At 38.9% G+C, this 26,900-nt stretch overlaps 1 protein-coding gene across 1 annotated transcript in view; it reads left to right on the top strand.

Annotated features, from left to right (window-relative positions):
* EXOC4 (exocyst complex component 4) overlaps positions 1 to 26,900 on the top strand; it is an 816,876-nt gene that overhangs the window by 225,025 nt on the left and 564,951 nt on the right. The window lies entirely within an intron of this gene.

The raw sequence follows: 26,900 nt of genomic DNA, 5'->3' as shown, positions 1-26,900 counted from the left end.
ATTAGCTTACCAGCATCGTATTTAGTACTAAAGTATTGCTATATGTTCTAGAAAGCATGAAGTGTATGTTTTGGAGTCTTGAAGTGGAGGAGTATGAAGGGCAGTTAGATTTGGAGTAAGTGAAGGAGTGACCCACTGTGTGGTCGGACAAGGAGTGAGGAGGAGGCGATCCAGACCTCTGCAGGCAGCGACCTCCTAGCAATGTAGGATGGACTGCAGAGCTTGGAAGGCAATGGTAGTTTTGGAACACACATTATTGTAGGACTGATTATAGTTGAACTGCCAGGTAGGGGGTGTAGCCAACCATCTAGGTTTAGAGAGATCTTCCATATCTCCACTTTTTCATCACAGAGTTCATTTGTGAATTCAGAGTTGGCCTAAGGAATAGTTTAAATTTACCCATATAATTCCTTTCCACCTGGCTTCTAGTATATGACCTCTGGGTCGGGAAGATCTGGAGAAGAGAACGGCAACCCGCTTTGGTATTCTTGCCTGGAACATCCCATGGATAGAGGAGCCTGGTGGGCCACAGTGCTTGAGGTTGCAGAGTCAGACATGACTGAGTACACATAAGTATGCACTAGACGCTTCTTTTTGGTTAGATAGTAAGCACAATGAGTAAGCAGTCTGCTCTAGTCATGTGGAAGGATTTTCTCTGCCCTCCTCCCCATTCGTGGTCCATGATTTCTTGAGAGACAGTAATAGCCAATCAATGAAGAGTAGAGGATTCTGGGCCCATATTGCCTACATTTCAAACCTAGCTCCTGATTTCCCAGCTTCAGAAGCTCTATGCCTCTGCTTATCTCTAGATGGGGATAAAAATAACAGTGCCTACCCCATAAGGTTGTTATGAAAGTTAGGTGAGTTAAGCTGTGAACAGCGTTAAGAAAAATGCCTGGCATACAGTAACTCTAATACCTTCCTCCTCAAATGTTGTTATTACTAGTTGTGTCCCTGTAGAGTTTTCATATACATTGTTTGTCTCCTCAGTGGGCTAAACACTACTCACCTTTCCTACTTAACTTTGTCATTTACCCTGCTGGTCCCTCCTCTCCCGAACTTACCTCCTGCCCACCACCCAAAAAACCACACACACACTCATCTTTCTACCTCTCTCTGAGCTCATTCCCCCTGCTGTGTGCTCACATATTTAGGGTTCCCTTTCTGATCACTTTCTGCACTGTAGTGTAGATTAATGCTCACTGTTTGTGTCTGCCACTGAAGTGTAAGCTCTCAGAAGGAAATGCTGCTTCATTTCCTGTGCTTTGCACAGTGCCCGGTATAGTAAATGTTCAATAAAGACTGACTAACTCACTGACAGGAGGAGTATGGATGGCAGAGGTCTAAAGTAGGATGGACAGCTTACCACTGAGAATTTAGGGGCCCCAAAGGAGACGGGACCACTGACAGCCATTATCAGCTTCCCAGGTTTCCATTAGCTTTTAAGTTTAGGCTGAAGTTGAGCCTATACATAGATACATTTTTGTTCTTTGCAGTTATATATGGCTTTATTAAGTACAAATATTGCCCTTGAGCTGTCTGGCCTATGACAGCATTGCTGTGTATAACTGAAAAACACTAAAATCCAGTTAAATTATAGAGGACTTTTATTCTGTGAGGATGGTTAATTGAAAAATCATCATAATCTTGACTAGGAACTTCCCCTCTTTCAAAAAGTTAATTGAAATATGGAACTTTCAAGCAACAGTATACTGTACTTACCTGTATTGAGCAAAACAGCATTTATCTCTGGTTATAGGTAGAGAGTAGCTAGCAAACAGACCATGTTCACAATAGTCATTAAAAAATAATTGAACTGAACTGATACATCACATGCTTGGTGAGAGACTATATCACATGACCAATTACTGTACAAGTTTGATAGTGTTTCATTTAGCAGCCAGAGTTTCTCTGAAAGAGTGCTTTTAATATTGCAGGGAAAAAAGGTTGGAGGGGGTCATACCTATTTTCCATTAAAAACAGTCATTCTTTCTCAGGTATTCTGTTAATCTGACTGGTCCAAGGACCACAGTGAGATCCACATTTCAGCTTATCCTGAAAAGGTGTAGCTGAGTAGTTCAGTCGCATCATGAGAGACTGGCAGATTTTCGTCCCTTCTCTTAACACCACGTAGCTGCAGTGGTTTGGTTAATGAGGTCAGCTCTTCCTTTTGTTGTAGGAGCATGGTAGAAGACAGACCATCAAAGTAACATTAAAAAACTCAAATCTGACAAAAAGTTCAGTTCCTGCCAACACTTCCAATTCATCATGCAATTACAAATGTTACCCAACCTAACAACCCGCAAGGGGGAAGAAAAGAATAAAAAAATGAGATTTCTCTGGTACCATCAACCCATCTCAGTTGGCTCTAACTGCCAGGGTACAGATGGTTCATTATATAGTCTGCTGTTGGCAATTGGGCTGAGGAGGTGGGGGTGCGATTTCCAAGTGTGCAGGGTAACAGGTGGAAATCAAACTTGGGTATGTGTCTCCGTTAATCACAGACGTCCTGTTGTTCCGAGCCTCTTCACTGGTTCATTGTTCTGCTTAGGCAGCCATGTGGTAGCTTAGAAAGATACTCATTTTAATGAATGTTTAGCTTGAATATAGCATCTCAGGTTTAGTGCGTGATTCTTCAGGAGAATAAGATAGCTAATGAACACATTATCTTATGAGGATTAAAAAAAAAAAAAAGAAGTCAAAATACTCACTGCAGCCCATGACCAAAATAAGCTCTTTGGTTAATCAGTCCCTGTGCCTCCATCCTCTCATTTGAAAAATAGAGCTGTTATCATTTCTGACTCTTTTAGGCGGATATTGTGGCTGGTAAATTAGATATTAAAACTCTGGAAAAATTAGAATAGCTATAATTGATTGAAATTAAAATGGAGTTTAAAACAATTGATTGTTGCAAACGGAAGGGAGCTGCCCCCCTACCTCTATCCCTCATTTTCTCCTCCCCTCCCCTCCCCTCCCCTCCCATTGTTTCTCTGGGTCGGCTCTCCTCAAGGTCACCAACGACCTCCATCTTGGCAAATTTTGTGTTTGCTTTTCTGCGTTCCTCTCACTGTCTCTCTCAGCAGCTGCTTTCCGTTTCTCTTTCTCGTGTTCTTTCTGAGTCCTCTCAAGGGCTCCGTGGAGTGTCTCACCGTCTGGTCCTGGAATCTCTCCTGTGCTCCCTGTGTGGCCTTTCCCCAGATGAGCTCAGCCAAAACCAAACTTTGCCTGTGGCCTCAGTACAGCTGACTTCCAACTCTGGGTCTCCTGCCCAAATCTCATTATTGTTTCCCGATACCTTCCAGCATCCTGCCTCCCCTTCTCGCATCCTATCATTCTTAATCTCAGCAGGTTTTTTATGTTCCTCATGATACATTAAAAAAATATATACATCGCCTTAACACATTATTGACTGGTGATTTTTTGCAGAAGCTACTAATGCCTATGGTCAGCGATTTGTTATGTGTGAGTTTTGAAACACTCCGGTCAATAATATTTGGGTAACAAAAGATGTATTAATACTCCTCTGGTCAGTCAGTGGTTAACTTGTTAATTTTCTGCACTTCCCTCAGAATGCAAGCATAGGTAGTGTGTTCCACGGCCTGGGACAGTGCTTGACTTGAATTAGGCACTTAGAAAATACATGATGAAGGAGGAGACCTCTGTCCTCAACCTGATATGTAGGTTCAAGCTTACTTATTTGAGAAACCCTGCTACTAAGTCACATCAGTTGTGTCCGACTCTGTGCGACCCCATAGACGGCAGCCCACCAGGCTCCCCCGTCCCTGGGATTCTCCAGGCAAGAACACTGGAGTGGGTTGCCATTTCCTTCTCCAATGCATGAAAGTGGAAAGTGAAAGTGAAGTCGCTGAGTCCTGTCCGACCCTCAGCAACCCCATAGATTGCAGCCTTCCAGGCTCCTCCGTCCATGGGATTTTCCAGGCAAGAGTACTGGAGTGGGTGCCACTGCCTTCTCCAGTGGGGGGTCTTAATAAACAGACTTGTAGTTCTGTGATTTGTCTATGTTCATTTTTAAAGATGTTAGAACTCACAAGTGAGTAAAGTACATTAATTGTCACTGATCCAAGTTGAAATGTGTGCTCAGTTTTGATTCCAGTTTCTTCTGTGTCCTGGGGCTACTTAGTGCTTCTGTTTGTTCTCAGTTATATCACCTTTAAGAGTATTAGTTTTATTCCCATTAGTTTAATGAGTAGCATTTCTATGGCCCTGACATTGAAATAGTCTGTAAAGCTCCAACCACTTGAGAATTGACTTCTCTAAGAGGATTTGCTTTACATAGTAAATACAGAAGTACTGGCATCAGGGAAAAGTGGGCTCTTTCACTGACCTGACCTGAATTTTCTGAGTTTTTCTCTCTAACGGGTTGTTGGTAACTGGGGTTGTGAATACTTAATAATATTGTATGTAATTAATCTGCTTGGGGGTGCCTTAAAGTAAGGCAATATTTGAAATAGATTAACCATGAGTTGATTATCCTTTTCACAGAGAATTTATAATAAGAGTCTCCTAAGTAGCAAGCTGTTCTATAATGGAACATTTAAAGCAAGATTTCACGTATGCATACATTTTCAGGGACATTTTGGCTGAAGTGAGGCACAGTGATCTCATACTCATACCACTCTTTTGTTCCACAGCCTTAAATACAAGAACTTGTAAAGCTTTATATCCTGAAATCTGATAAGAAAATTCTTTGTAGTCTTTAAAATTTTGCTTAATGACTTTGTTAATAACTCAGTAACAATATGTAGGTGACATGGGTTTAAAAAAAAAAGTACTTTTTTTGGTTAAAATTGCATATAATTATTTCAAAGTAACCTTAATCTTTTAGAGTTAGCTCTTCTGTTTTAAGTTCTAAAATTGATTCCCCCTCCTTTGGGGTATTTAATATTCTTTTTAAAAAGACAGATCATAACTTACTTATAGGTAAGATTTGTCTCATAATGAAATTATAATCAAATTTTTATAAGTGCTAATTTCTTTGTCTGTTCCTAAGAAGTAGTATAATAATAAATGTACTTTCCTCAGGTCATGAGCAGACAAATGCATCATTTCAAATCTTGTAGAAAGATGGTAATGATGACCCTGTATGCGAGACAGCAAAAGAGACACAGATGTGTAGAGCGGACTTTTGGACTCTGAGGGAGAGGGAGAGGGTGGGATGATTTGGGAGAATGGCATTGAAACATGTATACTATCATGTAAGAAACGAATCGCCAGTCTATGGTCGATGCAGGATACAGGATGCTTGGGGCTGGTGCAGGGAGATGATCCAGAGAGATGATATGGGGTGGAAGGTAGGAGGGGGGTTCATGTTTGGGAACGCATGTACACCCGTGTTGGATTAATGTCAATGTATGGCAAAACCAATACAGTATTGTAAAGTAAAATAAAGTAAAAATTAAAAATTAAAAAAAAAAGAAAAGTGTTCTTATGCCATGACTGTTATTGAGTGTACCAACTCTTAGCCTTAATCTATCAAATGTGGGTATTTTATTTAAATTTTTTTTTGTTTTTGTGGATTTAGTTTATATAGGTATTTATTTTCTGAATAAGTCTAGTTCATACCCCATCCTTTCTACATAGTGGACAAATCACTGGTAGCTGAACCATGGAGAAAATGGAACAGGGGAGTACAAAGAGGCCATTGCAAAGCCTCATTTAGTAAAGTCTAAGAAACTCACTCTTGACAAAGGGTCCGTGGTCATTATGCAGAACTAGTTGATGACATATAACCGTATTTTAAAAAAGCTTTTGTTCTACCCATTTATTTATTCATCCATACAAATAGGACAGAAGGGGAAATGCTGCTAAATGAGATATATATATTTGAGTTTTAAAAGTCATACATATGCATGTCTATTTATGTTATACTTCAGTTAAACTTTCTTTTTAAACCAAAGTATGAAAAAGCTACACCAAAAACTTCTAACATTGAAAGTTAGCTTCTGTCATATTTTTCATCATTTGGTTCACATTAATTTTTTAATAATGTGAAGATAGCAGCTTGCTGCTGTTCCTTATTTTCTTAGACTTTCTTTAGGACCATAAGAAATTGCATTTTGACAACTCTAGTAGTTTTTATGATGTAACTCATTCGGACCTGAGCTCTTTTAGAAGATAGAGAAGACCACAAACATTTATGATATGTAGTGAGGAAGGTAGTTATTAGGAGCTAGTGGGAATGCTGTATAACAAGTTTATCATTGTCCCAATAAGACATGATTCATAAGGTAGTCTTATATTTTCAAAATGTAATACTAATGAAATACTAATAGAGATTACCTTATCAAAAGTGATGTGATATGAAAATTCAGAAGTTGAAGTAAACTTGCCCATAGTATAACATCTAGAAAATAAAGCAGTCGATTTTTAATGCTGGAAAGTGTTGTGGAACGCATAATCTAGTGCTGTTAAACTCAGCTTTCAGTCATAGAGCCAGTCCTCTGTTTCTGTCTTGAAATTTCACAGTTCAGTATAGAAAAGAGAGGAAAGTGGCAATGGTTTGACTCAGTGAGGCTGGGGGTCAGCCCCTCCCCCACTTAGACCCTTTCTCCATCTGCTCCTTTCCCCTTCCTCTCTGGGGTACCCGAGGTAACTAGCAACTCTCAGAAGCAGACACCTAACCAAAGGAAAATTTGATATCAGGAGAGAAGAGGATATTATAGGTTTGTAGGGATAGGACAGACTTATCAATAATGAGTGGTGAGACAATTGAGTACTGGTAAAGAAAAAAAAAAAAAAACAAAAACACATTGGATTTGAACCTCATATCATTTAGGAAAATACATTTTTGGTGGGCAGAGAACTCAAATGTGAAAGGCAAAACTCATGGACAAGTGTGTTCATAGCAGCATTGTTTGAATAACAGAAAACTGGAAACAAACGCCATAGACTGGAGATAGGAAATAAATAAATCATGGTATAGCCATGGTTCCCAGGGGAGGGACAGTAAATAGCAATGAAAAAGAATGAACTCTGTTCTGCACTAGTTTGGTTGGATCTCAGAAGCAGTCACATGGGACTGTGTATAGGCTTAATTCCATCTACGTGAAGATCAGAAGCAGTCAGACGTGAATAGTGTCTTCCTTAGGCATATGTCTCCTTATGTAATGAAAATGCGATGAAGGTAAGATGGGGCATAAGCATAAAACTCAGGAAAGGGATCACCTCTGGAGAAGATGGAGGAGGAGAAGATTGAGGAGTATATGATCCAAGAGAGGAGCACATGAGCCTTGAAGGAGAATAGGAGTGTTGTGTTTCTTAAGCTCCATGATGGAAATGCTCGTGGTAGTCTTATTATTTTTAAAATCACACAAATGCCAAGTACACTCTTACGTATATTATACATTTCATTAAGAGTAGAAATATAATAATTTTTTAAAAGCCCTCTAGATCTCTGGAGACACAATCATACATTGCAGTGTGATGCTACTGTTTAGAAGTCTAAACCAGATGGGAGTTTTCTGCGATAGCTGGATTCTTTTTTTTAGGCCTGCACCATTTCATTGAAACTCCGTGCCCCTGCTGAAGCTGTGAATGATTACTGAACTAGGTTTGTACCTTACGGAGTTCATGAGAGGACAACTTTGGAGTCAGGAAGGCTCTTTCCCCACTGACCTGCGCCTTCCTCTCTCTTATCCTACATCTGGGTGTCAGAACCTAACTTTAATTCAGCTGCTGTTCTTCTTTTTCTTGCTGTGTTTTCTAGGATTTCCTGTTGATTTATTGAATCGGTACAGATTTATCATGTGTATTTGTACTGGACACGTCACTAGGCCATTAGGATACCATGATGAACAGAAGCAGGTTTTGAGTTTTGCCTTTTAAAGTAAAAAACAAACAAACAAACAAACAAACAGAAAGGGACTGTGAATGTGTTCCAGAGACTGGCATTTGTCTCCCAGCATTAGTTCTATATTGATAAAACCCCTAATTTTTAGCCGTACACATGGCTACCTCCAAATATAAGCATGTCTAAGCTTTCCTTGCAGCCAGCCAGGGAAGCATAGTTCTAGCCAACTGAATGTGAGTGAGAGTGATATGTATAACTTGAGGTCTTATGTTTAAAGGGAAGGAGAAGACTCTTCTTCTGTCTCAGCCTGGTGCGTGTGTGCTGTGTGAAGATGTTCACACATACACAGTATGAATGAAGCGTGGTGGCGAGTCATCTTAGACCACGTGGGTGAGGCCGCACTGTAGGGATGGTTGGGCAACAAGTGAAAAAGAGCTTAGGTTTCTGGTCCCATGGAGTGTTACACTCTGATGACCGGAGCCACCATCCCACCCCGACTTCTCGATGAAAGAGGAAGAAGCAGTCTTGTTTATCACTAATCGTTGGGTTCTCTATAACTTGCAGCTCTACTTACGTTCCAGTTAATTCAACAACCATCAAGTGATCACAGTGTTGTGATACGTGCTGTGATGGAGCTGTATATATATATATGTATGTAGCTGAAATGTGTGTACAAGTTCTGGAAAAGGCAGGGTGACTTTCATAAGTATTTAAGGTTTGAACTGCTTATGAAGAATGAAAAGTAGCTTTCCAGATAAAGAAGGAAGGGGTGGGCATTTCAGGCAGTGGGCGTAGAGGGATAAAGGCACGTAAATGTGAAAGTATAGGCTTTTCTTGTTTTGTAACATTAATTGGATATAACTTTTTCTTTAATTAAGGAAATCAGTTCATATATACAGACCTCTACTGATTATAATTTATAACTTTTGGGAACCAGAGATGACAGAAAGGATACCAAAGCGGTTGTGAATGGCTCTGTGCATCATAGCAATTAAGAGATGAAGAATTGATAGAAACCAGTGGTGCGCTGGTGATGATAGGAATATAAAAGATTATACTAGACCAAAAGCTAAATATAATCACATACTGGATTTTCTGAGTGGTGTTCAAGCAGTATAGCCTTGCCACTTGATTAAAAATCCTATAGGAAAAAAATAACTGTTTTAAATGCAATTGCGGTAACAGTATTGTATCAGACTGTACAGTAGTTTTGGCTGGAGATCCTGGCAGCACCTGGATCATGAAGGACCAGCCCAACCTAATTCCGAAGTCCCTTGTTCAGCTCAGGCTGCAGATGGCAGCTCGCTTCTGTATGGAGGTGGCAGAGTTGTGTGTACTCACATTGGATTTCCAGCTTGTCATTGTGGTGTGGATGAAAATATACATCAAGTCACTGTTGGCTTCACCACAATTTTAAACTCGAAAAGCCCAGATTACAGTAATCTATGATAGTCTCTCTGAATGCTACATGAATATTGTAATAGTCATAATATAGGATGTTCATTCCTAGAATTGTGATGACATGTACTGAACTGCAGCCAGTTCATTTGCATATTCATGCCCACTTAGCTCAAATAAGTCCCTGTTTGTTTGCACATTAATGCCTGATTTCAGCACCAGCTAGCTCATTTACATATCCCTGTTCAGTTGGTTAGTGAGGTTCATATGTGGGATATTGGTACGGCTGTTTGCGCTTTGAGTAGCTATGGGAGCATTCTTGTTTAGTGGAAGGAGTACTTAGTACTCACCTTGCTTTTACCAAGCAAGGTATTTTACGTCTCTGAGCCCCAGATTACTCATCCAGGTAATGAAGCCAGCAGTACTCTTACCTTGTCTCTTTCTTAAGGTTCTTGTAATTGATGTGTCAGAGGTGACAACATAGTCAACATTTCCAGGCCAACCATATTTTAGGTGCTGCTCCTAGAATGTCTGCATGTGGACAAGTCCTTGGTGCTGGGGAAGACAAGACATGCAAACAGTTTTCATAAATAACTATCTTAGGGAGCATGGCAGAGAAAACAGAACATTCCTGGGATAGCCATAGAAGCTGTTATAAAGGAGGAATCTTTATATTGAAATTGGATGGCCTTCCCTGGTGGTCCAGGGGTTAAGATTCCACCTCCCAGTGCAGGGGACTCAGGTTCCTTCCCTGACAGGGGATTCAGATTGCACATGCCATAAGGCTGCCCCCGCTGCCGCAACTAAGACACTGTGGAGCCCAAAGTAAATAAATAAATATTAAAAGAAGAAAAAGTTCAAAAGATGAGTTAACTGGACTGACCAGGGGAAGGGCACTCATTGCAGGTAGGGAGAGGATATAAAACAACACACAGCTGTGTGAGAGCTTCAGGGAGAGGCAGATGTTTTGTTGTGGTTGAAGCACAAAGGGAAGGTTGGACCTAGTCGAGGTTGGACAGTTGGGCAGATCTCAAGTGACCTGGTATGACAGCAAGAAGGCTTATGAGTGATGAGGAGTCCTCTAAGGATTTAAAGCAGGAGAGTCACCTAATCAAATCTGCATTTTAGTACAAGTATTTTAGTGGCTTATGGAAGAGAATCAGTGCAGGGAGATTAGATACAAGAGGCACACTGTGGTGTTGTTTCAGGTGAGAGCTTATAGGAGACTGTGCTAGCTTTTTAGAAGGGTGGTAGCAGTGAGGATGGAGAGTTGGGAGTAGATCCAAAAGCTAATTTCGAGGTGGAGTCACTTGGACAGGATTCATTCTGTGTGGAGTTTGAGCAGTAGATAGGCTTGGTTCCCAGTTTTCCAATCTGGTGACTTGGGTAGATCATGATGTTATTTGTTGTAAGATAGGAAGTACAAGAAGAGAAGTAGTTTTTATGGAGTGTTAGGGGCGAAGATAGCTTTTTATAATACATATTTTCATGTTTCTCTTTTAGTTTTGTTTAGATCTATCTAACCTTAGCCAACCTACCTGATTGGATTAATCTGTTATCAACTCTCTGGTGATTAAGGCCTTCAGCCTGTTTGATTACCATTCCCCTCCCTAAGTGTAATGGAGTTAAAGGTTTTCTCCTCTTCTTTCTATTTTTAAATTGCACATACGGCTTTCTCCTTTCTAGGATTTAACTGATCTATTAACTTCGGTGCCCTTTCTATGTCTCGGAAGAATAGGAATTCTTTAATTTTTGTTTCCAGATATACCCTCTATTTTTGCTATTTACTATCCATCTTTCTTAATAACTTGCTTTTTCGATTCTGTACAAGTTACTTTCTAGTTGTCTTAATTGTAAAAAGAAGTTAAATGACTTCTCTGACTCTCATTCTGCCCAAACCTCTGGATTCTTGAGTCTTACTTAGCCTCTCAGTCAGTCTCTGTTCTGAGTCTGAGGACTAGGAGTATAGTCTCTGTAGCAGGTTTCCTATCTGGGTAACTTTGGGAAAATTAGCTCCTTTGTATGTCAGTTTTATTTTCTATAAACTGTAAATATATGTATCTCATAGGGCCATAGTGAGGATAAAAAGAGTTAATATGTGTCAAGTGTTTAGAACTGTGCCTGGCACATACTAGGTACTGAATAAATGTTAGTTATTGTTAATTTATCTATATCCGCACCCCCCGCCCCACACCCCAGCACTTAGCATCATTCTTCATATATGGAGGATACTCAAAAAATAAATTCTTCTCAAATTAATGATTGAATAAGCATGCTAATAGACAAAGAAATACTAGTAAAATCTCCTATAATGGTCCTCTTTTGCTTCTTTTCTGTTTTCTTTGATAAAAGCTGTTTTAGTTAAAGACTTGAGAAACCATGTTTAACTTGGTGATCATCTCAATCTTATAATGTTAAGTGTCATTCACAACAGTAATCTGGGTGGCATTCACATATATCTGTAAGCAAGAGGGCAGTGCTTAGTGACTCGATAGTGATCTGCTCTTCCTAGTTATTTCCCCTGAAATAAATATGGCCATCATGAAAGTAGCCATTGCTCTTCAAAGTTACTTTGATTTTCAGTGTCACTAAGTCTGAATTTTACTACAAAAATAATTTAGGTTGATTAGTATATAGCAAAATAAAGAGGCTAAAATGTAGTGGACATGCCTTCTATTTATGAAGTAATTACTTTGGATATGAGCATTTGGCAGTGTTTTATGTACCTTGTTGTTTTGCCTTCCTCTTTCCTCTGGTTTGAAATCATTGCCTTGCTACTTGTGAAAATGAAAAATAAAAAAGTTATACTCTAATTCATGATTTGCTAACAACTCAACTTAAAATATCCTAGAGCTAGCAGCGGGCTCAAATTAGTATCATAGAGGGAAATAAATTGAAACAATCTATTGAAAACAATGCAAATTCTTAAAAACAACAAACTGTATGACTGAAACAAAGTAAAACAAACAAAAAACAATTACAGCTAATCTGAAAGGGGCGTTTTTGACTTGTCCCGGAAGGAGAGCAATGAGCTACGTGTGAACAATTTATTTCCCACCACGTGGTTGCAGAAAGAGAATTGATCCAAGTGAGGCTGTGAATGGGACAAACCATTCACTCATTCATTACCTACCCTTTTAGATTCTTTGAATCTTTCTGGAATCCATTGAAATCAGTAATTCCAACTCCTCTCAAATGTGTCATTTAAATATTCTTTCAAGAGAAGTTCAGTTCAGTTCAGTCACTCAGTCGTGTCCGACTCTTTGCGACCCCATGAATCGCAGCTCGCCAGGCCTCCCTGTCAATCACCAGCTCCCGGAGTTCACTCAGACTCACGTCCATCGAGTCGGTGATGCCATCCAGCCATCTCATCCTGTCGTCCCCTTCTCCTCCTGCCCCCAGTCCCTCCCAGCATCACAGTCTTTTCCAATGAGTCAACTCTTCACATGAGGTGGCCAAAGTACCGGAGTTTCAGCTTCAGCATCATTCCCTCCAAAGAAATCCCAGGGCTGATCTCCTTCAGAATGGACTGGTTGGATCTCCTTGCAGTCCAAGGGACTCTCAAGAGTCTTCTCCAACACCACAGTTCAAAAGCATCAATTCTTCGGCGCTCAGTTTTCTTCACAGTCCAACTCTCACATCCATACATGACCACTGGAAAAACCATAGCCTTGACTAGATGGACGTTAGTCGGCAAAGTAATGTGTCTGCTTTTGAATATGCTATCTAGGTTGGTCATAAGTTTTCTTTCAAGGAGTAAGCGTCTTTTAATTTCATGGCTGCAGTCACCATCTGCAGTGATTTTGGAGCCCCAAAAAATAGTCTGACAATGTTTCCACTGTTTCCCCATCTTTTTTCCCATGAAGTTATGGGACCAGATTCCGTGATCTTCATTTTCTGAATGTTGAGCTTTAAGCCAACTTTTTCACTCTCCTCTTTCACTTTCATCAAGAGGCTTTTTAGTTCCTCTTCACTTTCTGCCATAAGGGTGGTGTCATCTGCATATCTGAGGTTATTGATATTTCTCCCAGTAATCTTGCTTCCAGCTTGTGCTTCTTCCAGCCCACTGTTTCTCATGATGTACTCTGCATGTAAGTTAAATAAGCAGGGTGACAGTATACAGCCTTGACGTACTCCTACGATCTCCTGCCAGAAATACTCTTTTGTATCTAATTTGAGTAGTTGACTATCATTTAAAATCTGTTTACTCTGATTAATGTAATAGATGTAGTTTCCGCAGAATAGACACAGAATTTGGTCTTATTTCCTAAGGAATTGGATTCCTTTGTCATCTCTGAATCAGTCAGTATGGTTCATTTTTTTTTTTCCTTCACTTTCACTTCTAGGACATTTTGTGGTAAATGTAATGCCCCAAGGGGAATAACTAGCTCTATTTTAGATGGTGTTTGCTTAGTTTTTAGCCATAATTGTTTTCTTTTACACTTTGAAATTTGTCACTGCCTCAGATATTTTTAGAGTAATCATGTAAATTATATAAACAGAAATTGTCTATCACATGTGAGCCTAAGAACTGAATCCTTTCTGTTTCTTGCCTGGGAAATCCCATGGACAGAGGAGTCTGGTGGGCCATAGTTCATGGGGTTGCAAAGAGTCAGCTTCAACTTAATGACTAAGCAATAACAGTACCTACACTGAAGTGTGTGAAATATGCTTATCTTGAATATACATACAAAATTTGACATATATATGAAGAATCATGTAACCAGCAGCCAGGAGGTTTTCCCATGCTTTTTCCCAAGAGGCCTCACCTCCACAAGGCAACCACAGTTCTGATTCTAATGCTGTCACTTAGTTTTGCTTATTCTTTCACTCTTTATAAATAGAATCACAAGAGTGTCTTATGTATCTGGCTTCTTCTGTTCAACATCATGTCTGGAGATTCATTCATGTTATTGAAGGTACCGTTTGTTTTTATTGCTATATATTCCGTTGTATGATTGTAGGACAAATAAGTCATTTCCTCTGTTAACAGACATTTGTCATTTCCACTTTGCAGCTGTGATACATTAATATACTGTGAGGAATTTTGTACCTATGCTGTCATTTCTCTTGAGAATTCGCCTCGGAGTGGAATTGCTGAGTCATGAGCTAAGCATGTATTTTGCTTCAGAAGATAACTAACAGGCATTTTACAATTACAGAAATTAATGATAAATTGTATGAAAATTGCATTATTCTACATTCTCACTAATGTGATTGTATAAGCCTGTTAAGGTTTCTCCATTTTGGTGGATGTCTAATCTACTTTATTTAAAACAAAACAACCCCCCGCCCTGCACCCCTGAACTCTAAGGTCTCCCTACTTCTGGATATGAGTGTTCAGTTTACAGGCTACTTCCTGATTCACTGATTTTTTTCAGTACTACAGGTTTTCATAGTACGTGAGCCTGTGTTCTTCCTGGGAAGTCCTGCTTCTGTACACTCAGTGTTACCCAGAATTCTTGGGAGTCTTTTCCTTTTTGAAGTCACCTGTTAATCTCTTATCACTTTTGTGATGGGATATAATATCTTTTGTCTTCTCTCTTTGTCATTTTTTTTGGTTAGTGACTTTCTACTTGAATTGCATCTTTATTACAGGTATCTTACTGATATACTTACTGATATTCTCACTGATATTACAGGTATCTTACTGATATTTAGAGTTCTTACAGAACTCTAAACTGACACCAATGACATGTGACATTTATAATTCCTCCTCTTGTGATTGAGCCAGATTGTGACTATGATGGAATATCATCCCCTTGCAAATATGATTGAAGTTGCTAATGATTTGTCTTTGAGTTACTCAAAAGGGAGATTATGCTTGATGGACCCAACTAAATCAGGTGAGTCCTTTAAAGGGGCCAGAAGTAGCGCAGATGTTACGCTTGAAAACATAATTCTTGTGAGAAGAGTGGGGTCTGTGGCAAGAACGTGAGGTGGACTCTGGGAGCTGAGAGTGACCCCTGTCCAGTAGCTGGCAGGAATACAGAGACCTCAGCATAACTACAAATAACTGTATTCTGCCAACAACCTGAATGAGTTCAGAAGAAGACCCCCAGCCTCAGATAAGGTTGCAACCCTGACTAGCACCTTGCATTCAGCCTAGTGAGATCCTGGGTACAGGACCTAATTAATCCATGCCTGGACTCCTGATCCATAGAAGCTGTGAGGTAATCAAGGGTGTTGTCTTAAGCTGCTAAATTGGCAGTAAGTTGTTACACATCAAAAGAAAACTAATATAGTACCCAGTCTGGATACTTCATGATTTTTCCTTTGAGACTCTGAAACATTCCCTTAGATAAATGGATGGAAGTTGCTAAACTAGTTCCCTTATTGTAAGTAAGGAAAAGAATCAGCTTTTTTCTTCCTACTCCAAATTTACTTGAGCTGCCAATCTTGCAATTATTCCTTGTCCCTCTAGTTCTCTGACTTTAATTCAGAAGCTGAGACGGACCTTGAGTTAGGATGCAGTTTCTAATACATTTATGTTTCTGTAGACTTTATAGTGTGAGATAACAGTTTAAAATTTTTAGTAATAATTTATATATACAATAAAAAACATCATCATGATAACCCTTTAAGGCAAGCCAGAGGGTTACCTCTCTGGGTTCTCATGGGCAGCAGACACTGAACATGCCCAAATCAAACTCACGATCTCCTCTTCTCCCCATCACCCCCAAGCTGCTCTTCCTTCAGTGTATTCGATTTCATTAAGTGGCATTCTTGGCTTATTAATCACTAAACCCAGAAGTCATTTCTGTTTTCCACCTTTGCACTGTACAGTCTGTTACGAGACACTGCTGATACCGTCTCTGCACCCATCTACTATGACAGACCCAGCCACTATTTTTATAAATGGCTCTTGCCTTACCCAGGTTCTAACTACTATCAGCTCTTCATTGTTTACTGCCTGAAATTCTTCCAAACCAGTTGGTTATACTGGATCCAAAGTGATTTCTTATGTCTCTTGTACGAAACCATATGTCCTTAATATGCCTAATAAGATCTGCATTATTTGGCGGCCATTTATACACAGCCTCTTCTGGTCCCCTTTTTCTCGCCATGACCTTCTCATTGGACTTCTTATGACTGTCTGTTGCACTTCTCAGAAGCTGCCAAACTCATTCAGGCCTTGGGTCCTCCTTACTTGGAATTGGTTTCCCCTATCTTCTCCTTCTCTTTGGTTAATAGTTGTTATCTTAAAGGTAGTTCTTTGCTTTATAAAAAGAATTTTTAAATAAAGCTTATTAAATACCATGTGTCAATCAGTATTTTTAAAAATCTTGCATGGAGTATCTTCTTTTGTCTTCTTAACTGTTACTTTCTTCAGGAAGCTTTGTTTGTTTGTTTAATTTCTCCCAGACAAGGTTGGTTTCCTTATTTGTAGCACATAGCGTGCTTATGGTTATTCAGCTAATTGCTTGTTTGTTTGAAATGTGTACTTAATTTAAGTTGCACACAGGCAGGAACCGTATCAGTTGTGTTTACCTTACATTCCAAGCTCCTAGTTCAGTGTCTTGCATATAGTAAGTGCCCAATAATTACTCATGTATCTTACAAATAAAGAAGTTCAGTGTTAACAGTAACCAAATGGTGAATTCAGCAGAAGTTTAGGTCTTTTCTCTCCACAAGTTCAGAGCTTTTTCCAGTGTGTTAGTAATACTTGAGGAGATATATAAATATATCAGAGGTTTTATGAGGAAGGAAGATAAGGGAAACTAATATTGAGAAAAGAGAGTGAAGTTATTGAGATGCCATTTTTTGAGTACTTCCCTGGTGGCTCAGTGGTAAAGAACACACTTGCCGAGGAGACTTCTATTTAATCCCTGAGTCAGGAAGATCCCCTGGGGAAGCAAATGGCAACCCACTCCAGTGTTCTTCCCTAGGAAATCCCATGGTTAGAGGACCTGATGGGCGACAGTCCATGGGGTTGCAAGAGTCGAGACATGACTGAGTGACTAAACAACAACATAATTATCACTTGATTCTCATAGTAATTTTGTCAAGTAGGTCTTGTTTTCAAATTTTTTTATAGCTAAGAAACCACTGCTAATGAGCGTTAACTAACCTAACCAAAGGCACAAAGTGGATAAATGATAGAGATGAACAGTTAATATAATCGGGTTTCATTATATAAGGTTTGCAAATTAACTTGGAGTTGAGATGACTTGTGACTTTCTCTATTTTATTGAGATAATGTAGCTTGTTGTATGTAAATTCATTTAAATGAACAATTTAATGAGTTTTGATGAATATGTATACCTATCAGGAGACTGGACATTTTCGTCGCCCAGAAGTTTCTTTGTGGCCTTTTGAAGTGTGATTGTCCTGCCATTCCCAACACTAGTTGTTGTTGTTCAGTCATTCCACTGAACAACATGTCCAACTCTGCGACCCCATGGACTGCAGCACGCCAGGCTTCACTGTCCTAAACCATCTCCTGGAGTTTGCTCAAACTCATGTTCATTGAGTCAGTGATGCCATCCAATCATCTCATCCTCTGCCGTCCCCTTCTCCTCCTGCCTTCAGTCTTTCCCAGTATCAGGGTCTTTTCCAATGAGTCAACTCTTCACATCAAGTAGCCAGAGTTTTGGAGCTACAGCTTCAGTCCTTCCAATGAATATTCAGGGTTGATTTCCTTCAGGATTGACTGGTTTGATCTCCTTGCAGTCCAAGGGACTCTCAAGAGTCTTCTCCAGCACCACAGTTCAAAAGCATCAATTCTTCAGCGCTCAGCCTTCTTTATGGTCCCAACTCTCACATCCATACATGACTACTGGAAAAACCACAGCTTTGACTAGATCAACCTTTGTCAGCAAAGTAATGTCTCTGCTTTTCAATATGCCGTCTAGGTTGGTCATAGCTTTTCTTCCAAGGCGCAAGCCTCTTTTTAATTTCATGGCCGCAGTCACCATCCGCAGTGATTTTTTAGCTCAAGAAAATAACGTCTGTCACTGTTTGCATTGTTTCCCCTTCTATTTGCCATGAAGTGATGGGACTGTATGCCGCAATCTTAGGTTTTTAAATGTTGAGTTTTAAGCCAGTTTCTTCACTCTTCTCTTTTACCTTCATCAAGAGGCTCTATAATTCCTCTTCATTTTTTGCCTTAAGGGTGGTGTCATCTGCATATCTGAGGTTATTGATATTTCTCCCGGCAACACCTGTGCTTCATCCAGCCCAGCATTTCACATGATGTACTCTGCATATAAGTTAAATAAACAGGGTGACAATATACAGCCTTTTCCAATTTTGAGCCAGTCTGTTGTTCCATGCCCAGTTCTAACTGTTGCTTCTTGACTTGCATACAGGTTTTGCAGAAGGCAGGTAAGGTGGTCTGATATTCCCATCTATTTAATAATTTACCACAGTTTGTTGTGATCCACACAGTCAAAGGCTTTAGCATAGTTAATGAAGCAGAAGTAGATGTTTTTCTGGAATTCTCTTGCATTTTTTTAATGATCCAGCCCTAGGCAGCTACTGAAATGATTCATGTCATGAGATTCGCTTGCAGTTTCTACATTTTATATAAATGGAATCATGCAGATACATTTTATGTCTGGCTTCTTTCATTCAACATAATGATTTTGATGTTCATCCATCTTATTGTGTGTATCAGTAGTTTGTGCCTTTTTATTTTATTATTGTTTAGTAGAGCTCTATTGTATGGATATACCACAGTAGATATGGACATGTCACGTTGTTTATCCTTCCAGCAGTTGGAATTGTTTAAATTGTTTATAGGTTATGGTTGTTGTAAATAGTGCTACACTAAGCCTTCATGTATAAATCTTTGTGTGGGATGTATATTTTCAGTTCCCTGAGTGTGGGATTGCTTTATCATATGGTAGATGTGTGTTTAACTTTGTAAGGAAGTACTAGTTTTGTAAAGTGAGTGTGGTATTTTATATTGCCACCAGCAGTATATGCCAACCTTGGATTTTTCGGTCTTTAAATTCAGACTTTCAGTGAGTATGTAGTGGTGTTTTATTGTGGTGTCTTGTACATTTTTAATATAATATCTTATTGACGTAAAAAGCTATGCAACTGTGGATTTGAACATTCTAAATTCAAATTAGAATCCACCTCAAATCTTTTTTCTCTTGTTGTAATGACTAGTCTAGACCTATTGTTCCATGTAGTTTCTTTTGAAATAACTTTTAAAATATTTAGCTCTATGACATTTCTAAGTATAGAGAAAATAGAAATCCCTATTTTACAAGTCAACTGGAGATATATATATAAGGTAACTCAGCTGGAAAAGAATCTGCCTGCAATGAAGGAGACCTGGTTTCGATTCCTGGCTGGGTTGGGAAGTTTCCCTGGAGAAAGGATAAGCTACCCACTCCAGTATTCTTGGGCTTCTCTGGTGGCTCACACAGTAAAGAATCTGCCTGCAATGGGGGAAACCTGGGTTTGATCCTAGGGTTGGGAAGACCCCCTGGAGGAGGGCATGGCAACCCACTCCAGTATCCTTGCCTGGTGAATCCCCATGGACAGAGGAGCCTGGCAGGCTACAGTCTATGGGGTCACAGAGAGTTGGCACAACTGAGGGACTGATCACATAACATGTGTGTGTGTGTGTGTGTGTGTGTGTGTGTGTGTGTGTGTGTGTGTGTGTGTCTACACACACTCAGTCGCTGTCATGTCTGACTCTTCGTGGACCCCATGGACTGTAGCCCGCCACACTGCACTGTCCATGGGATTTTTCAGGCAAGAATACTGGAGTGGGTTGCTATTTTTTAGTCCAAGGGATCTTCCTGACCCAGGGATCAAACTTGTGTCTCTTATAGCTCTTGCATTGGCAGGTGGGTTCCTTATCACTCTGCCACCTGGGAGGCCCTGTGCCACCAGGGTGATATTCATATGTTAACATTTATATGTTAAAAACAATGGTTGCTAAAAGTACTACTTATTGTATATCTATATAGTTCCAGCATCTTCTGGAAGTGTTTAGTATTTTTAAACAGCAGTGAGTGAGTCCTAACTAAGTCCTGCTCTGACGCTAAAAATTCCCAATTGTTGCCTTATTGGCAATCACAGGACTAATGCAAAGTACTGCTAATTAAGACGTTCTGTTTTTCTTTGCATGCCACCACGGCAGCAAATGGTATCTTAAACTGACAAGCTGTAAATTAAAACCTGCCGAATGCAAGACTTAGCCTAGGGAAAATGAAGTTATGTATAGGTGACTTGTTCCATTTGAATTAATCAGGGAGCTGCTGGTGTAGACCAGCTGTGTTCTCTGATGACAAAAACGAATCTTGACATTTGGGATAATGAAAATTCAGTTCAGCACCTCTTAGAGATGTATGATAATATATTGTCACTCAGAAGCAGGGCGAAAGGAGGAAGCAGAAACCCCTGGCTTATTAAAATAGACAGTGTGACAAGTGGACATTGCTGGATCCCCAGTTTCTAGAGGGGAAAAACTGTCAAGGGAAACCTCTTTTACAAAATGATGGAATAGCTGTTTGTGGAAGGAAGGTGAAAAGATTGGACTTTTGATGTCTGACCTCTTTGGCAGTTGGCTTTGTTCATGATTCCTAGTTTCATGGTTTATCTTAACTTGGGTGCAGGGTGAGACATGAAAGGCCTGGAAAGGAGACTCACTTTGTTGGTTTGACAGTATTAATGCAATCATCTAGTTCCTACCTTGTAAGCCCACTTATTATTTCCTCTGCGTGTGTTTTTTCCAGTTTAGCGGATTAGCGGCACTGTCTCTTCAAAGGCTATCCAATCAAGGAGGGGTTGTTAAAACCAGGGCGATTTATGTCTGAGAATTAATTAGAGAAGCATTTTCATGCAAAACATCCAATTTTTTGATTAGCAATGGAGCAGGGCTGCAATTAACACTCTAGGAAGCTTAAATTTCCAGCTTTTTGATTCTCAGGAAATGAGATTATCAAACCAGGGTCAGACACTTGACAGCAAAGCAGGGGAGGGAGAGTGTGAAATTATATGTAAGAGAAAAAATTGTCTTTTGATTTTAATTCTGAGATTGCTATCAAGGCAATGGAAAATTCAGAGACATGGAAGAGCAAAAAATCTGAAAATGCAAGACCCTGAAATGCTTGATTCTTTAGTGGTCTATTTGCTATGCAAAGTATCTGTTATAAATGTTTGCTTAGAATATATTTTAGAAACACAGCAATATAGTTTAATTCTGTATTATTACTTATTATTCAGTCTTTCTCCAGTACATTCCTTTTAGATATTCAGTGGCTGAACAAATATTTAAAGTGTTTGTATGCTTTGGAGAAGAGCCAAAATTCTTCCTCATTAGAAAAGGAAGTTTCTTTTCTAAATGCTGTTTTTTGGAGTCTATTTATTTTCATTGGTGTTTTTAATTATTTTAAATCACTTGAGGCATAGTTGAGATATTGAGTTATCTCAAGACATAGATTACCATTTAATAATAAGTGACCTTTGTCAAGCTTAGGCATCTGCGGTAAGCAAGGCAACCCCAGACTTCCTGTAAAACAAAGTGGATGCTGTCATCAGTGTAATTGGTGCTCCCCAAGGAAATACAACATAATGAAAATTCATTTGTTCTGGAAAATATTTTTCACCTTCTCTTCTCTTAATTTAGACATCTAATTTCAATTGAGAAATAGAGGAGCAATGTATCTTTTGTGTTAGCTCACTCCATTAGGGTAGCACTCTATCTTTCCCTTCTTATCTATTAGTATTAAGACTCCTGGGTAAAGGGACTCTGTCAGTATTTTAAAATCACCAGTCCTTCTCTGCATTGATTTTTTGCTCTTCAGATGGTGCTTTGTGTATCTAAGGTGTTGATATGTACTGTTTATGGACTGCCTGCTTAATGACATCAAGGAAATCATTGGCATCCAGTGCTAAGATGAACACAGGTGAAGCGTCCCTTCTTTCGCCTGGGACGGAGGTTGAGGGTTAAGATTTGTTGAAAGGACGGTGTGATAGTGGTTTATCTCATGTTCTGCCAGACTTGATTTTTCTGTTTCCATAAAGAGTAGGAGCTTTTGTTAGACCCTTGAGGGTTATTTTTAAAAACAGCTTTATAAGCAGCTTCTGGGCTATGCTAGCCATGAATGGGGGAGCCCACGTGACATCATATAATCAGTGTTTTCTGTGATGCCATTTTTCTCCCTAAAGCATCTTTGATTTGGGAACATGATTCATTGATCTAGTCTATCATTTTTACAATCCCGCTATGGACCCTCAGCTTTATTTGTCAGTTTTGCTTAATCCTTCTTCCATTATTGGTAAAGAGTATCCATCACTGTCCAGATGACAGTTGGCTCCAGTTTAATCTTGGGGAGAGGAGGGGGAGAAACTGCCATTCAGAGGGTGATGTATTGGTCTTATCAGATTTGTAGCCATCAGTGTCATTGCTGATCTTCATGTGTTTGAATGTTGATGATTTATGCTTTTTTGCTGAAATATTTGCTGAAGAAATTACAGTGTTAGGTTTATAGATCTTTCTTTGTTGTTATTGGAACATGTTTCTGCATTTCCAAATCTATAACATAGGGATTTAAGCAGCTGAATTAGGGATTGATAACCTATGTGTGCATGTGTTGGGGGGAAAGGTGTATGGATGGCCTACAGGGAATCTGTGACCCCATCATTGTATACAGGTCTGTGGGGGAAGGGAAAGAAGTTGCCTTGTTTTCATTAGGTTTGTAAAATACTTTTATAATGTGTATGTGTAAACACACAATCATAAATACATATACAAATGCAGTTCTGAACTTTGAGAGTCTTATTGTTTGTGGGAAAAAAAAAAGACTTCCCTGGTATCCAGTGGTTAAGACATTGCACTCCTGATGCAGGTTCGATCACAAGTTGGGAACTAAGATTGCACAGGCTGGGTGACGAGGCCAAAAAATTAAAAACAACAAAAACCCAATCAAATAACTTTAATGAAACCACATAAAATGGTACCCGTTTGTAACAAGTATGAATTAAATATGTGTATATGTATATGCAAATGTTTAAGTATCAAAGGTTGGCAGAAATAAATGAATTTATAAAAACTGGGAAAATTAATCAGGAAAGGCATAGTAATTTAATATGAATCATTTTAAAGAAAGCAAGAATTCTGGTTCAGTGAAGTGGAAAAACCAAGAGGATTCTAGGGCCTTTTCTGTAATCGTAGGTTTTTAAAAACTATGGTTTGATATAGCTCAATCAATTATTTAAGGAACTTGGTTTGCTTTAAGAGGCTTACAATTGGTAATAACATTATTACATTCTGGATTTCCCAGGGGTGTCAGCGATTCTACTGGCAACAATTCTGCTTTGTTTGGTTTGCTGTGTGTTGTTTATACAGTGGTGAATGATGTACCTGGAAGATTATTTAAAATTTTTTGATGATGATTAGAAAAGAAAGCTTTTACTTTATGATACAGTCAACCTTTAATAGTGACTGACTCGTGTGTTTATATGATTATACACATACACATATAGATATTTAACTATTTAACCTGTAAATACTGGTATGTGTATAGTAAATATTCATAGGTTTTATAGAAACCTATAAATACTTCAAATTTATAATGGGCAACTTACATTGTTGTTGAGTATCTGAAACTCTCTAACCCAATTTCCCATTGAAATACTTGATTTGATAAGGATATCCTGTTGGCTTCCCTGCTGGCTCAGACAGTAAAGAATCTACCTACAGTTCAAGAGACCTGGGTTTGATCCCTGGATTGGGAAGACCTGCTGGAGGAGGAAATGGTTCCTCCACTATTTTCTTGCCTGAAAAATCCCATGGACAGAGGAGCCTGGTGGGCTACAGTCCATGGGGTCACAAAGAGTTGGAGATGACTGAGCAGCTAACACTTCCACTTTCTTTTGAAGCTGACAAGGTGGCATTAGTGGTAAAGAACCTGTCTGCCAGTGCAGGAGTCATAAGAGACATGGGATCAATCCCTGGATCAGGAAGGTCCCCTCGAGGAGGGCATGGCAACTCATGCCAGCATTCTTGCTTGAGAATCCCCATGGACAGAGGAACCTGGCTGGCTACAATCCATAGAGTTGCAAGAGTCAGACATGGCTAAAGCAATTTAGCAGGCATTCTAACAGAAATAGCTGATAGTTAAAAGAAATCCATTCTCTTAGGATTCTGATCAATCTAATTTATGAAATTAGATGTTTGTAAGCACAAGGGTTGGTGTTAGCCAGTTAAATGAAGGGTTGAAATCTCAGGGTTCAAAGCAATGGATTAGAAGAGATTTAGATCAGAGATTGAAATATATGTGCCATTTATGTGGTAGCTATAAACTGTGGAATTGCTGAGCTTTTTTTAAAAAAAAGTTAGGGATAAATGCAAAGAAAAGTTCAGGATTGTTTGAAGAAGCACAGCTCGTGAGACATAAGGACATAACTTATCTTGAATAAGTTAGGGAGAAGTGTGGGCACCAGGGATAGCTAAGATTTGTAACTGTAAAAATTCTTCCTCTATCATCTTCTTAAAAAACTCACCTGGATGAGGTCATAGTGATTCCCAGCAACTATAATCAAATATTTTCTTTTGCTTCTGGTACCCCTTTATCAGTTTTGATAATTATAGCCTTGTCTGTGAGCCTAAAATATCCAAAGTGAAAGTGAAGTCGCTTAGTCGTGACCGACTCTTTGCGACCCCATGGACTGTAGCCTACCAGGCTCCTCTGTCCATGGGATTTTCCAGGCAATAGTACTGGAGTGGATTGCCATTTCCTTCTCCAGGCAATCTTCCTGACCCAGGGATCGAACCCAGGTCTCCTGCATTGTAGACAGACGCTTTACCGTCTAAGCCATTAGGGAAGTCCAAAGCTGTGGGTTTATTTTAATGATGTAATAGTATTCTTGAATGCAAGTTTCTGAGTTAAGATTGTAGGATTTTTGCAACCACTATAATGATCAGTGAAATACAGTCTTTGAATAAATGATGGCATCACATCTTTAAATGTTTTGCTCTGATGACATGAAATGAATCAGAGCCATGAAAATTTTTCTGACAGATAACACTAAGAATTTCTGTCTCTTTTATGAACCTTCTTTGAAGCCCAGGTAGTTGCATAACCTCCCAAGTTCCTGAGAGTATGCCAAACTCACTCTGATTCTTCTAAGAATTTAGTAGTATGAGAAATCATAGTGTTTTCTGATTTCTCTCTAGTCGCTTGATACCAAAATAGCAAAAGCTTGATAATAACAAAAGCTTGATGTTCTACAGCTGGATTCCCTTAAATAATATAAAACATATTATAAATGACTGTAGCTCAGATGACTTCCCACATCTTTCTCTGGGAGTCCTAAGTGCAGTGTTTTTGTGGTTGTGTTCAACTTAATTACTGTTAACCACTGCTGAAGTCTCCAGCTTACTCACCGTACAGTTGTTGCCTATCGGTGGTATTTAGTATAAGATGAACGGACAGTCCCTTCTTTGTGTGTTCAGTGAATATCTACATACTTCAAATGTTCTTCCTCAACTTGAGTTTCTTTGAAATGGGAGATATGCTGAAGAAATATTTTCAGAAATACTTATTCCACAGAAGTTGGCTTACTTGGTAGTTGCATTAGATTTGGCAATTGGATGACAAGTTGTATCTTAGAATAGCTAAATGAATTAAGATATTTTTCTTGATATTTATGTATAATTTATTTAAGTTGAAGGTAAAACTCCATGGTAGTGATTGAGTAATCTAAACATAGTCATGTGTTAATGAAATTTGGATGGTTTCAGTGATATTAAACCCCTCAAAGTATGTTCTGCTGTGGGGCCTGGAAGCATCTTTTGAGATGATATAGTTTAGTGGTTTTAAAACTGGTTTTACTCTAGAATGCTCAGAAGCTCGACAAGGTTTAGGAAATTGGCCAGTCAATAGTCTTAGGCCTCCCTAGAGAGCTTCAAACAGGATGGCTTAATGTCTTGCTTTTTTGGTTTTATTCAGATTCACTGTAAGATATTTTTTCTTCCAGTGTTTCTCTGTAAAATTGTTTGTTTTGAATTTTATTCATTTTATTCATTGTGGTCCACGTTGATGGAATTTTATACATGAAATTGTGAACCTTTATTAAAACCATTTAACCTCTCATTCCTGTTCATCTACCCAGATGATCCACTGTAAGGAATTTAGTATGCATCTTTCTGCTTCATGTTCTATGTTTATAATATGTATCAGGTGATCTCACATATACATATTTTCCAAACTGCTAAATCTCAAAAGTTGCAGTGAACACTTTCATGAACATTTTTGAATACTCCTTTAAAACAAATGTCTAGAAAAGGAGCTCTTTGTTAAGAGGATGTCTCTTCAAAACTTCAGTATGAAAATGTGAATCTCTATAGATTACTCAACTACACTCCAGAAAAGTTAACCGGTTCACACTCCCTCCAAATGCCTATTTCTGTGTGTCTTTGATGTCATTTGACATCAGGTTTTGTAAAACTTTACTGGAGTGTCTACCTGCTTATTAGTCAGGTTTAGCATCTTTTTCTTCATTTATTTGATATTGTTGTTTTTCACTGAATTACTACTGTAGAGTTGAAAACCCTTTTTACCTGACCCCTTTGCTACTTTTTATTGGGTTGTTAGTCTGTTTTTACTTTAATGATTTTTATATACTTTTTATATGTTCTAAATTATAAATACTTTTTTCTTCCAGAATCTAACACTTATGCAAGATTTAACTTGGGAAAAATATTATTTTTCTAAAAATAATT

Source organism: Capra hircus, chromosome 4, assembly GCF_001704415.2.
Source record: "Capra hircus breed San Clemente chromosome 4, ASM170441v1, whole genome shotgun sequence".
Lineage (NCBI taxonomy): Eukaryota > Metazoa > Chordata > Mammalia > Artiodactyla > Bovidae > Capra > Capra hircus.
The sequence above is the reverse complement of the archived record's forward strand: the minus strand, read 5'-3'. Positions and strand labels throughout refer to the sequence as shown.